This window comes from Balaenoptera physalus (assembly GCF_965194825.1).
Source record: "Balaenoptera physalus genome assembly, chromosome: 11".
NCBI classification, from domain to species: domain Eukaryota; kingdom Metazoa; phylum Chordata; class Mammalia; order Artiodactyla; family Balaenopteridae; genus Balaenoptera; species Balaenoptera physalus.
In genome coordinates, this window is record NC_138896.1 from 33,683,654 (window position 1) to 33,696,999 (window position 13,346).

Genomic DNA, 13,346 nt, shown 5'->3' on the forward strand with positions numbered 1-13,346 from the left:
CTCTGAGAATGTACGATCCTAGGAGAGATAGACCTTCCTTCTAAGAGGTAGTTTACGGATAGACTGAGAAATTCAGCATGAAGATATATAGGAAGGAGAGAGTAATTCCTTGCTGGAGCGGGACTTGTGGCTCAGCCCTGGATGTGTTTCATAACCACCTGGGGATAAACATACAGAACCTGGGCCCCAGGCCTAGTGATTCTGGTCTCCCGGTCTGGGAGTGGAGTAGGGGCATCAGAATTCTTCATAAGCTCGGCGGTTCCCTGGTAGCCTAGTGGGCTTAGTGGTCAGGATTCCAGGCTTTCACTGCCATGGCCCGGGTTCAATCCCTGGTTGGGGAACTGAGATCCCGCAAGCCACGTGGCGCGGCTAAAAAAAAAAGGATTCTTCACCAGCTCACCAGGTGATCAGGAATGAAACCAAGCAGTAAATGGAGACAACGTAATAATTACAACACATACCATAAACTGGACATTGGAGGTGCATTTCTCTCCCTCAGAACCACCCCTACAAGCAGCTTATATGATCCCCATTTTATAGGTGAGAACACTGAGGCTCAAGGTCACACAGCAGAGCCTGTATTTTAATCTAGATCTGAGTCTACAGGCCTAATAGATAATATTTTTGTTACATTCCACACTGCAGGAGGTCAGCCTGGAAGAAACTTCCCAGAAATTGAAATTAAGATCCTCTGCTCTGAGGTAAACTCTAAAATCGATACATAATGGGTCAGAGCAAAAATAGGCAAACTGATCTAAAGAGACACAGAGGCTTCTAGAGCCAAGGAGGGCTCGACCTTAACCCTTGGCCTCTGTTAACGTATCTGAAGAAAGAATGCGTCAGTGGGGCTGGGGGGTGCTTGGGCTGAGAGAGGGGTCCTGGCCCTGCTGACCTCTGGCAGCATCGTGATCTGGCATCAGCTCTTTGCTTCAGCTTTCTCCCTTCTGTCCCCACCTCTCTGGCTGTTGTTTCCTTCTGAGTCTCCTCTTTCTCCACTTACCCCTTGAATGTGGGTGATCTCTGTATTCTGCTCTCCCACATTTCCTAGGTGGTAGTATCCAGTCCGGGGCTGGGTTGCCTGTGCTGAGGACTTCAGAGGTGCATGCATACCCCTGATGTCCAGGCTCAAGGCATCAAGGTCAAGGTCGGAGAAAGGGGAGGGTGTCTGCAGCCAGGGCCAGAGTTCACGCTCCAGCTGGGCCCATGTTGGCTGTGGACCTTAAAAGTTATTTTTTTAGTCTCAGTCTCTTTACCTGTGAAATGGGATAGTAATGCCTACCTTAAATGATTGTTGTGAGAATGAAAATAGACTCGGCATTCCAAGCGCACAGTAAGAACTCTATAAATGACACCTATTTATTATGTCCAGCCGGTGTGGGACTTCACTTGAATGTGGACACTTCAACAGCAACCTGTGAAATAGAGAATCTTTTCCCCTAAATCTGTTCTTCCACTTAGATAGATTCCTAATCCTAGGAAATAGAAACACCTTCCTTCCAATTGCCGAAGCCAGACTCCCAAGAGTCAGCCTGGACTATTCTCCCCACCACCATCCAAATGGCCACCGAGTTCCAGTGATTCTGTCTCCTGCATTTCTTCTATTATCATAAGCTGCCCTTGGAATTTCTCACTAAGTTATTACAAGAACCTCTTAACTGCTCACTTAGTTTACTCTTCCTGAAACTCCAAATGCTTATGTACTCAGGTTCTGGTGCAGATGAAAACCCTTTAATAGCTCTCCATTGCCTTTGGGGCACAACTCAGATTCTGCTGCAGCCATAAAAAAATCCTTCATGATCTGCCCTGCCTTCTGTCCGGCCTCCGTTCTTGCCACCATCCTGTCTTGGGCCCTACCTGCTGGCGGTGCTGAACCACACACCAAATATTCCTGGTCCTCACACCTCACTAAGTATCACTAAGTCTTCACTAGGAGAAAAACCACATACACACACATGCACACACATACACACATACAGCCTGGAGCAGGTGCCCTTCTCCCGAGGTTTCCATCTGTTTTTCCAACAGGACTCTGAGCCCCCAGCTCCCCTTGGGCATCTCTGGGTGCCTGGTATGTGGCAGGCTCTCAGTAGGGGGCTCTCCTAATAAAGCGTAACATTGCATGGGGTGGGCCATGCACAATTCTGTACAATTTACAGCCTCCCACCTCTGTGGGGTCCGTTTGCTTCATTCATCCATTCTGCTGTATTTGTTGAACACTTCCCTCAAGCCCCGGTCCAGGCACTGGGGATGTGGCAGGGTTAGGAGGATGGGAATTCTAGAGGTAGGGGAAGTGGCTCCCATTTTATCTAAAAAGGTCAGGAAAGCCTCTCTGAGAAGGTGAACAGTGAACAGAGGCATGAGAGAAGGGGGAAGGGTGCTGTGTGGGAATCTAGGGGAAGAGTGGTCCAGGCAGATGGAACAGCCAGGACAAAGGGGATCACTAGCCCCATTTGACAGATGAAGTAGGCAAGAGTCGAGGTTAAGTCATCCAAAGTCACAGAGTAAGTGGCCACGCTGGGTTTCAAACCCCAGTTCTGTAACTCTTGACTCACAATGTCGACCATTGCTCTACACGGTCTTTTTATTTATTTGTTTGTTTGTTTGTTTATTTATTTATTTATGCATGCCAGGTCTTAGTTGTGGCATGCAAATTCTTAGCTGCAGCATGCATGTGGGATCTAGTTCCCTGGCCAGGGATCGAACCCAGGCCCCCTGCATTGGGAGCGTGGAGTCTTAACCACTGCGCCACCAGGGAAGTCCCTACACGGTCTTTTGTGGGAACAGTGGGCGCCTTGGCTGAGGACAGGCTGCTCTATTCACCGTGCCACACTCTGGTTGGACTTTGACTTCCCGTGTCAATGACAGCATGGGCAGATCAGCTGGTATTGAGGTTCACCTGTGACTCTGTTGTTCTGTTTTGTCTCTCCGTTTCTTTCCATGGCCTTTATTGGAGACAATTAGATTGTGTCTACTCCACAGGCAGCCTCAAGAAACACACTTTCTCCTGCAAAGCTGAGCACCTGACCCCAAATTACGATGACTTCGCAAAGGCACACTTCTCCTGGCTGGTCAGTAGTCAGAGTGGCCTCTGTGGACCCTGTATCTCACCCCACAGCTCCCTTCAGACTTCAGCAGAGAAACTGAGGCGAGCGTCTCTGCAGAGGTGATATATGAGCTGGCCTTGAAGGACGTGGAGCATTTCAAGAGCGGTGGGGGTGTGGGGTTTAGGCAGAAAGCAGTGTGTGAGCTGAGCAGGAGATCCGTGTTGGACACTCAGTGGCCCTGGAGTATAGGTCGGAAGGGGTGGGGGGATTGGAGGGGAGATAAAGCTGGAGGGAGAATTTAGGGTAGATCATGGCAGCCTTTTTTTTTAATGGCCGACTTTGCATGTCCGTTTCAGATAAGTGGTCTGGATTTTGCCCTGTAGACATAGAGATTTTAAGGTTTAAAGAAGCAAAGGGAGCACGTGTGCATTCCTGAAGTTTTGAAAGAGTGGTTGGGCAATCCTGGGGAACACAGGCTGGAGAGGGTGAATGGAGGTAGAGAGACCATGGGAAGAGAGTATTGCAGCAGTGCTAGACTTAGCTGGGAGCACCGGAGCCTTGAATGGAAGGGCCAGATTCCAGAGACATTTTGGAAGTAGAGGTGACAGGATCTGCTTATAGGTTGATGTGGAAACTCGGAGCCAGAGGAGCTGAGAAAGACTAATGTCCACGTTTTCGTCTTGGGTGACCCAGTGGATCATGGTTAGCCAACACAGAGTGCAAAAAAAAGGAGAGATAGGTTTTGAGCATCTTGTGTTCGAGGTGTCTGTGTGACATCCAGGTGGGGGTGTGGGCTGGGAGTTCGGGATGAAGGTTAGAGCTGGAGAAACATGAAAGCTGAGGTTCAAGGAATAGAGTGAGGTCTCAGAGGTGTACGTGAGAGGAGAAAACCAGGGCCTGGGCTTAAGCCCTGGAAGATGTTTTTGTAGTTCTAGAGGCAGATGGAGGATGGAGGAGCCAGGGGAGCTGTGGATGAGGGTTTTGATTAAGGCATCACTGGGACTGTTTGACACACCTCAGCATCCGATGGTAGGTGATGGAGGGCACATCTCAGGGAGAGCACACGGTTGACCTAGTCTGGGTTATCTGCTCAGAGGCACTCAGACCAGGGGTGCTTCTGGTCAGCCTGGACTTGTTTACGTGGCCTTTGTGCCGGCTGCCTTCTTCCTCTGCTTACGCCCAGCCTCCTGCTGTTGAGGGGAAACTCCTGAAGGCGGGTATCCTGATCTCTCCCCGTTATTCTCCGGGAAGCTCAGCCTAGGGCTTTGCACCCTGTAGGGCACCGGATGTGAGTGCTGAATGACCAAGCAGAATGGATGACAGCGGGGAACTTGGTCTGCTGCTTCTCCTTGAGTACCTTTTTAAGGAGAACATAGCGTTTTGTGGAGTGGGTATAACCTGCTCCCTGAATCTTGAGTTGCTTCAGTCTTGCTCCATCCATTGGTCCATCCATCTGTTCTGGATCAGACTTTTCCAGTGTAAATATCTACTAAAAGTTGAGTACTTTGAATATGGGACTGGGGGGCTCCCAGCACTTTTCACGCATGAGCTTACTTATATTACAACAGGCCTCTGAGGCAGATATTACTACCCTATTTTGCAGACGAGGAATCAGATAATTTCTCCCAGGTCACATAAGAAGTCAGTGGCAGAGGTAGGATTCAGCCCAGGTCTAACTCAAAAGCCCCTACGCTCTCAATCATTCATGCTAAGGCCACCCTACGTAAAAGGTGATCATATAATTTACTAATCCAATCTGGAATGCTTTTTTAAATTTATTTATTTATTTTTGGCTGCATTGGGCCTTCATTGCTGCGCGTGGGCTTTCTTCAGTTGCGGCGAGCTGGGGCTACTCCTCTTTGTGGTGTGCGGGCTTCTCACTGCAGTGGCTTCTCTTGTTGCGGAGCACGGGCTCTAAGCGTGCGGGCTTCAGTAGTTGTGGCAGACAGGCTCAGTAGTTGTGGCTCACGGGCTTCATTGCTCCGCAGCATGTGGGATCTTCTCGGACCAGGGATCGAACCCGTATCCCCTGCATTGGCAGGTGGATTCTTAACCACTGTGCCATCGGGGAAGTCCCTCTGTTTAACATTTGGAGGAACTGCCAAATTGTTTTCCAAAGTGGCCGCACCATTTTACATTCCCATCAGCAGTGTAGGAGGGCTCCAATTTCTCCACATCCTCACCAACACTTGTTATTCCAAACTGGGCACTTTGGAGAGTGAAAGGGTGCACCATTAATAATTATATCAGGACAACCAGTACTAACTGGAACATATTCTACTTAGATACAAAAAGATTAGAAGATTCAATTCCTGATTTCAGGGAACTTTCTGGCCACAGGATGAGTCAAAGCCCCAAAACCCACATACTTGAGTCAATTGAAGAATCAAGCAAAGGTAAATTATTAAGAAGGAAAGCAAAAAAAAAAAAGAAAAAGAAAAAAGGAAAGCAAAGTACATTTTGTTTCCCCCAGGCGACTGTATTTTCTTTTTTTTTTAAATGTTGTTTTTTTTAAATTTAATTTTATTTATTTATTTATTTATTTTTGCCTGCATTGGGTCTTCGTTGCTGTGCACGGGCTTTCTCTAGTTGCGGAGAGAGGGGGCTACTCTTTCTTGCCGTGTGTGTGCTTCTCATTGCGGTGGCTTCTCTTGTTGCTCTAGAGCGCAGGCTCAGTGGTTGTGGCGCATGGGCTTAGTTGCTCCGCGGCATGTGGGATCTTCCCGGACCAGGGCTCGAACCCGTGTCCCCTGCATTGGCAGGCGGATTCTCAACCACTGCGCCACCAGGGAAGCCCGACTGTATTTTCTTTAAGAGAAAAGAACTGTCTTATTTGTCCTTGTATTCATGGCCCCAGGAGGATCTTGGCATTTGATAGCGTGTCAGTGAAGATCTGTGGAATAAATGAATGAATGAGAGAATAAATGATACAAACACTCTTGGAGGGAATGTTAAAAAAAAAAAAGAAAAGAAAAAGTCACCTGGCTTGGATTTGTGAGTTTGGGGGAAATATGGATCTTTTCTAAAAATGTATTATTTTGCTCAGTGTTTTAACAACACTAATGACAATTTAAAAAGGAAAAAGTAAATAACCTACAATTAGAGGGATCTTAAACTGGATTTTGCAGGTGTGAATGACTGAACAGAGGTGGAGGAAAGGCCTTCCAAGCAGGGGAGTTGCCTGAGCAGGGAGTCTAGAACCACATCCATGTCTTTATCCTACAGGAGGTTAACAAATTTGGGGAATAAAAAGATGTGGTACCCACCCCCAGGAGTTTTCAGTCTTTTGGGGAAACAATGAAAACAGTTTGTAACAACCTTTAACTGGTTGTGTGCCCTTGGGCAAGTCAGTTCCCCTCTCTGGGCATCAAAAATCCTTTTGTCTCAAAATTTCCCTGAATCTTTCAATCTTACAACCCTGCAAGTTTCCTGAAATTGGTGGGCCAGGAGCTAGGCCTTGAAGGAAGGAGCTAGATTTGGAGAAAGGATGCCAGTGGTGGGTGATAAGGTCCTGAGGTGGGCTGGAGTGCTCCAGCTAAGATAAAATGGGATGGGATGCCTTGGCCCTCTTGAAGGAGAACTTTAAAAGCCAGGCTGGTTGATTTTTAAATTTGACCTGATAAGCAGGTCCTTGGACTGGAGATGAAAGGCATGTCTGTGAGAGATTAATCTGATGGCTCTGGGCCACGGATCCTGGATCTATCTGGAAACAGGGTGAAGACCTAGGGCCTGTCAGGGAGGCTTCTGCAATAGTAATGTAGGCCCAGCCTTTCAAAAGAGGGTTTGAGACTCCTTCGGTTAGTCTTATGATACACATGGGTTCCATGGAGTTTCATTTTCCTAACCATAAGTAATTTAAACCATTCTTTTTATAATATAACAGTTATGACTGTATTATGGACCACATGCCAAATGTATATATATTTTTAAGGCAGAATATTAGACTTTCAGGTTTGCAGAAGGCAATTTTAAATTATGCAACCAGATTCCTCAGAGAGATGAATTCTCTCTGCTATCAAAGCGGTTTACTTTGGTGGAAAATTTTGAGAAATTTACTAAAAGCCTACTGGAGGAATAGGAAGAGTGGGATCTAAGTGAGCTTCAGAGAATGGTTTTGTTGGGCCAGGTAACTAATTGGATATAGGAAACCCAAGAAAGGAAGAAATCCAAGATGGCTTAAAATCTGAGGACTCTGAAGAAAGATGATGCTATTCATTAAAAAATGTACAAGTTAAGAGAGGGGTGGGAAATGATGGTCTGCCTTGAGAACATTGGGCACAGGTGACCTTGAGAACAAAGGACTGGTTAGGATGGCCATGGAGGAGGAAGCAGTAACCCTTGGTCTTTCCCTGCCTTTGCTAAGGCCCTCAAAGCTCTGTCCAGTGGCCTGGCATGCTTGGCACTTTGCCTGGTTTATTTTCAGTGTATCACTACTAAATAAGATGTTTACTGTAGGATTTTATTAGATGCCCTATCAGACTAAGAAAGTTTCCATCTATCCCTTCTTTGACAAGAGTTTTTTCATATTGTAAATGGATGTTGAATTTTATCAAAAACTTTTTTGGCTTTTGTTGATGTGATCATATGATTTTTTTCTCCTTTAATCTTTTAGTGTGATGAATTATATCGATGTTTTCAAAATAAACTACCGTGCATTAAAAAAATTTTTTTTTCTATTTCTTTATTTACCTTATTTATTTATTTTGGCTGTGTTGGGTCTTCGTTGCTGCACAAGGGCTTTCTCTAGTTGCGGCGAGCGGGGGCTACTCTTCGTTGAGGTGCGCAGGCTTCTCATCGCGGTGGCTTCTCTTGTTGTGGAGCACGGGCTCTAGGTGCGCAGGCTTCAGTAGCTGCAGCTCACGGGCTCAGTAGTTGTGGCTTGAGGGCTCTAGAGCACAGGCTCAGTAGTTGTGGCACATGGGCTTAGTTGCTCCGCGGCATGTGGGATATTCCCAGACCAGGGCACGAACCCATGTCCCCTGCATTGGCAGGGGGATTCTCAACCACTGCACCACCAGGGAAGCCCCTACCATGCATTTTTGGTATAAAGTCAATAACATATTGCCCTTTTTATATATTGCTGGAGTCAGTTTGCTAATATCTTGCTTAGGATTTTACATTCATGTTCATAAGTGTAATTTTCTTTTCTCATTTTGTACTCGTTGGGTTTTGGAATCAAAGTTACACTAAAAATGAGTTGAGATGTGAACCCTCAACTTACATTCTCTGCAAGAGTTTGTATAAGATTGAAATTACTGTTTTCTTGAATGTCTGGTGGAGTTCTTTGCCTGTTTGCTATTGAAGGCTGTCCTATCACGTGGGTGATAGTAGAGAAAGGAACTTTTATTTGGGGAGTGAAAGTAGCTTAAACGATAAGGAAAATATACTATCTCACACATCACAAAAAGCCCAGAGGTAGGTGGTTCCAAGATTGGTTAATTCAGCCGCTCAACAACATCAGGGAGGGAAATTTGTTCTGATCTTTCAGCTGTCATTCTCAGGTGTCAGCTCCTTCTCTCATTATTGCAAGATGGGTGCAGCTACTCTGGGCATCACAGCAAGATGGTTAAGAGTGTGGGTTCTGTAGCCAAACCTGGTTTCAGATCCCATAGCTATCTGACGTTAGGTAAATTGCTTAACCTCTCTGTCAGATGGAATGACAGTAGTGCTTTACCTCAGAAGTTTAATGTTATATGGATTAAATGAATTAGTTTTTTTAACTCTTAGAATAGTGCACATAGTAAGCATCCAATAAATATTAGCACATCTTACTCCATTCTCACCTGAGGCAGAAATGAATCTATTTTTCTCTTGCACCCCACTTACTGAAGCCCCCTTAGTAGACTTACTTCACACCTTATGGCTAGAATATGACAACTGCCCATTCCTAAACCAGCTGTGGAATTATCATGATTTGGTTTGGAAGAATTTAAGTTCAACCTCTGAGACAGGGGAGTGTCGGGCCTCCCCTGAAACAGCCATCTGATACCACAACAAAATCTGGGTTCTGTTTGCAAGGCTGAAGTTGGGGTGGTGATAGTGGGGACTTTGGGGGTGGCACAAAGAGGGGCAGAGTAGGATTCCCCATCCCGACTTGTTTTCCACAGTATTCCTTGGAATCACTCCTTAGATTTGCCTAGCACTTCACAGTTTCCTTCATGCTTTTTAACTCGTGCATTATCACATCTGGTCTCAGAACCATTCTCTAAGCAGTTTGGGCTCTTGTTATCCTCTTTTTTTTTTTTTTTTTTTTAACCACCATTCCTTGTACTTTTTTTTATTTTTTAATTTTATTTATTTATTTATTTTTGCCTGTGTTGGGTCTTCGTTTCTGTGTGAGGGCTTTCTCTAGTTGCGGCGAGCGGGGGCCACTCTTCATCGCGGTGCGTGGGCCTCTCACTATCGCGGCCTCTCCTGTTGCGGAGCACAGGCTCCAGACGCGCAGGTTCAGTAGTTGTGGCTCACGGGCCTAGTTGCTCCGCGGCATGTGGGATCCTCCCAGACCAGGGCTCGAACCCGTGTCCCCTGCATTGGCAGGCAGATTCTCAACTACTGCGCCACCAGGGAAGCCTTATCCTCTTTTATAGATGAGGAAACAGGCTCCCAGAGTTGAGGTACTTGCTTGGTTCTGTGTTTATAGCTGGTACAGAGCCGGGTCCTGGGACTTAAACTGAGGTCTTCAGATTCAAAACTCTGCCTTTTGGGTTGTTTTTGGCCACATCACGAGGCATGCGGGATCTTAGTCCCTGACCAGGGATCAAACGCATGCCCCCTGCAGTGGAAGCATGGAGTCCTAACCACTGGACCGCCAGGGAAGTCCCAAAACTCTGCCCTTTTATTCCTCTTCCATGAATTCCCAACTGTCTGTCATTTACATGCTGTCCTCACAACTGCCACATCCATGTGCCTCCTCTGCTATTGTCTACTTCATATTTTCAAAATTAACAGTTTTTCATTAAATAATGTATCTTAAAAGGAAGCTTGATAGGACTTCCCTCGTGGCGCACTGGTTAAGAATCCACCTGCCAATGCAGGGGACAGGGGTTCGAGCCCTGGTCTGGGAAGATCCCACGTGCCGCGGAGCAACTAAACCCGTGAGCCACAACTACTGAGCCTGCGCTCTAAAGCCTGCGAGCCACAACTACTGAGCCCACGTGCCACAAGTACTGAGCCCACGTGCTGCAACTACAGAAGCCCGCACGCCCGGCACCCATGCTCCGCAACAAGAGAAACCACTGCAATGAGAAGCCCGCGCACTGCAACGAAGAGTAGCCCCCGCTCACCGCAACTAGAGAAAGCCCATGCACAGCAGCGAAGACTGAACACAGCCAAAAACAAATAAATAACATAAATAAATTTAAAAAAATTAAAAAGGAAGCTTGGTAAAGCCCCAGGTTTGATGTTCTGGTACACATACAACTTTCAAATGAGCACAAAACTGTTTAAAATATTTTTATTCAGGATTAGAACTCCTGCCCTGGCGCCAGCGTTCGAATCCCACCTCTGACGAGGTACCACACGCTCTCTACCCAGATGCCCGTGGACCTCACATTTTAGGGTGCAGCAGCCCCCTTCCAAGCTCCAGCCTTGCGACTTTGCCTGATGGCTGTTCTGGCTGTCGGCCCCCGGTGCCATGCCCACCGCCACCTAGGAAAGCTGGAAGTGCTGGTGCTTAATTCCAGACCCACCTCCATCCCCAGCAGCCCTCAACCATGGCTGTTAGGAGTTGATGGACAGGTGTCCCTGTTCCCTCGCCCCGCCCCTCAGGAGCAGGTCCCCCAAGGCATGGGCTTTTCATCATCTACCAGAGTTCCCAGAAGGACTGAGTGCCACCACCCCACAGTGGTAACTGACCCAATGATGCATTCTTTACCGGCTTCCTTCCTCTCGGGTCTCATTTCCCCACTCTTCCAGGTGCTTCCTGGAATCACCTCCCAGGTACATTACTTCACTTGAATCCTTGTCTCAGAGTCGGATTCTGGGGAGCCCAAACTAAGACAACCACTTGCTCGCTGTCTGGTATTGGGTGTTACCTAACTTCCCTGTGTCTCTCTGTTCCCATCTGTTATAGGAGGGTAATAATAGCACCTGTGCCTCTTAGAGTGAATTGGTAAAGCTCTCAGTGCCTGGCTAAGAGAAGATGCTTAGCAAGTGGGATCTGCTACTATTACTACTACCTAAAATTCCCAACTGTGCGTAGGTGCCCCACAGTTGGGAGCTAAACTTTCTCTGGGTGCCCCCTTCCTGCCTCTCCCCTCTGATGCCCCCACGTACCCTCTGAGCTCCTTCAGTCCCACTTCTTCCACCGTAGGCTGCCTCATGGAATTCAGGTGCCCAGGACCACCCCACCACCAGCACTCCCACTGCAGCCCACCCTTCCCATCACACACAGATCACCCTGCCCGCCTCTGATGGGGGTTGCAGATGCCCAGGTAAATAAGTCTTCTGTCCTAATGGCATCTTGGGATTCTCCACGATGCAGGATCACCATAGTCATCCAGTCCAGACTGGAAGCTCTTAGAACGGAGGCTTCTCATCTCTGACTCGGGTCCAGCATGTTCCAGTAAGTGTGGATTGTTAATGATCACTGCTACCTTTATTGAGCACTTACTATGAGCCTGGGGCTGTTGTAGGTACTTTCTCTGTATTAATCCTTGCACCCACCCTATGAGGTATGTGCTGTTACTATCCCCATTTTGCAGATGAGAAGCCTAGGACAGAGAAGTTAAGTAACCTGGCCAAGATCACACAACTGGCAAACGGCAACCTAACTCCAGAGCCTCTCTTACTCTTCATGATGCAGCTGGTGCAGGGCTATCTCGTGCCTAGAATGAAGAATACTGGCTTTCTTGCTTCCCAGCTGAAAGTCCAAAGAACAGTCTCTCTTTGCCAGCTGTTTTGCTGTAGCAAGTTACCCATCCAAACCTGAGGCCCAGATCTCACCTCACCCTTAGCTGTGGAACAGGAATATAAAACAGGAAGGTCTCATTTATTCAGAACTCTGGCAGCCAGAACAAGGGAGAAAAAGCACATGTGTGAATATATAGGCTGTTTTCTAATTTTATGATAAGGAGAGACTTGACAGGTTCAAGCCAGTACCTGAGGTTTCTGTTCACAAGCAACGTATGGACTAGAGATTGCAAACTGCTCCCTGCCCATCAGATCCAGCCCATAGAGCATGTGTGTGCCTTGGAAACTAAAGGAATTGGATGGCTCCTTACCACGGTGTAGCAAAAGGCTGGGGCTAAGCAGAGCCTCCTGGCTTTGTGGGGGAAACACATGCTGTCCACTGTGCCCAGCCCCACCCCTCCCCACTGGCCCTGTGCTCTAGAGCTCCTCACTGACCACGAGTGAGTTGCCATTTATGATGCAACTTGTGCTGGTGTTTTTCTCACATCCAGTTTGTCTCATTCATGCATTCATTCATTCATGCAAAAAAGATGTTTTGAACACTTACTATGTACCAGGCACCATTTGGTTTCGGTGAGGTGGTGAGAGAGCGGACAAACTATAAGCAGAACATGGAGGTAGAGTATAGTGTATGTTAGTGATTAGTGGTAAGCAGAAAAATAAAGCGGTGAAAGGGCCCAGGGAGAATCAGGGTTGGGGTAGGATGGCCAGAAAAGGCTATATGAGAAATGTGACTGAGTTAAAGCCCAAAGGCAGTGAAGGAGGGGCTTTGGGGACATGGGGGGGCAGAACATTGCAGGCAGATGGAACAGCAAATACAAAGGGGACATGTACACCTGGTATGTTCCAAGAGTAACAAGGAGACCAGTGTGGCCAGAGCAGAGTGAGTGAGAGATAATCACATGAGTGAATGGAGAGCCCTGGGGGGTTGAGACTAGACTGGATGGGGCAACGGTGGACCAGTGATGCCCATCAGGAGGCCACCAGCCCAATCCAAGCAACAGATGATGCCGCTTAGGCCAGGGTGGTAGCAGTAGAAATAGAGAAAAGGCAAAGATTGGAGATGTGTTTTGGACATAGAACCAATCAGAAATGGGTGATGTGTTGGATGTGGGAGACCAGTCAGGATAAAGAAGAATTGAATTTGGACCAGGGAGGTAGCAGAGGAAGAGAAGAAAAGAGGGTGGATTCTGGAGATATTTTGAAAGTAGATGTTCCATGTTCTGCTGATGGATGGATGTCGGATTTGAAAGAGCAGAGTCAAGAATGACACCAAGTGTTTTGGCCTGAGCAGTTGGAAGGGTGGAGTTGCCATGTGCTGATATGGGGAAGCTGGTGGGAGGAGCAGGTTTGTTGAGGGAAAGCTTAGGATCTCCATTTTGGAGAAGTTGA

At 47.3% G+C, this 13,346-nt stretch overlaps 1 protein-coding gene across 2 annotated transcripts in view; it reads left to right on the forward strand.

Moving 5' to 3' along the window:
• CCND3 (cyclin D3) overlaps positions 1-13,346 on the forward strand; it is an 80,792-nt gene that overhangs the window by 54,007 nt on the left and 13,439 nt on the right. The window contains exon 2 of one of the 2 annotated variants that reach the window (XM_082414801.1): positions 2,980-3,068. The exons of the other annotated variant lie outside the window; for it this stretch is intronic. The gene's annotated coding sequence lies outside the window, so the exon portion shown is untranslated. The remainder of the gene's footprint in view (positions 1-2,979; positions 3,069-13,346) is intronic. 2 annotated transcript variants of the gene reach the window in all.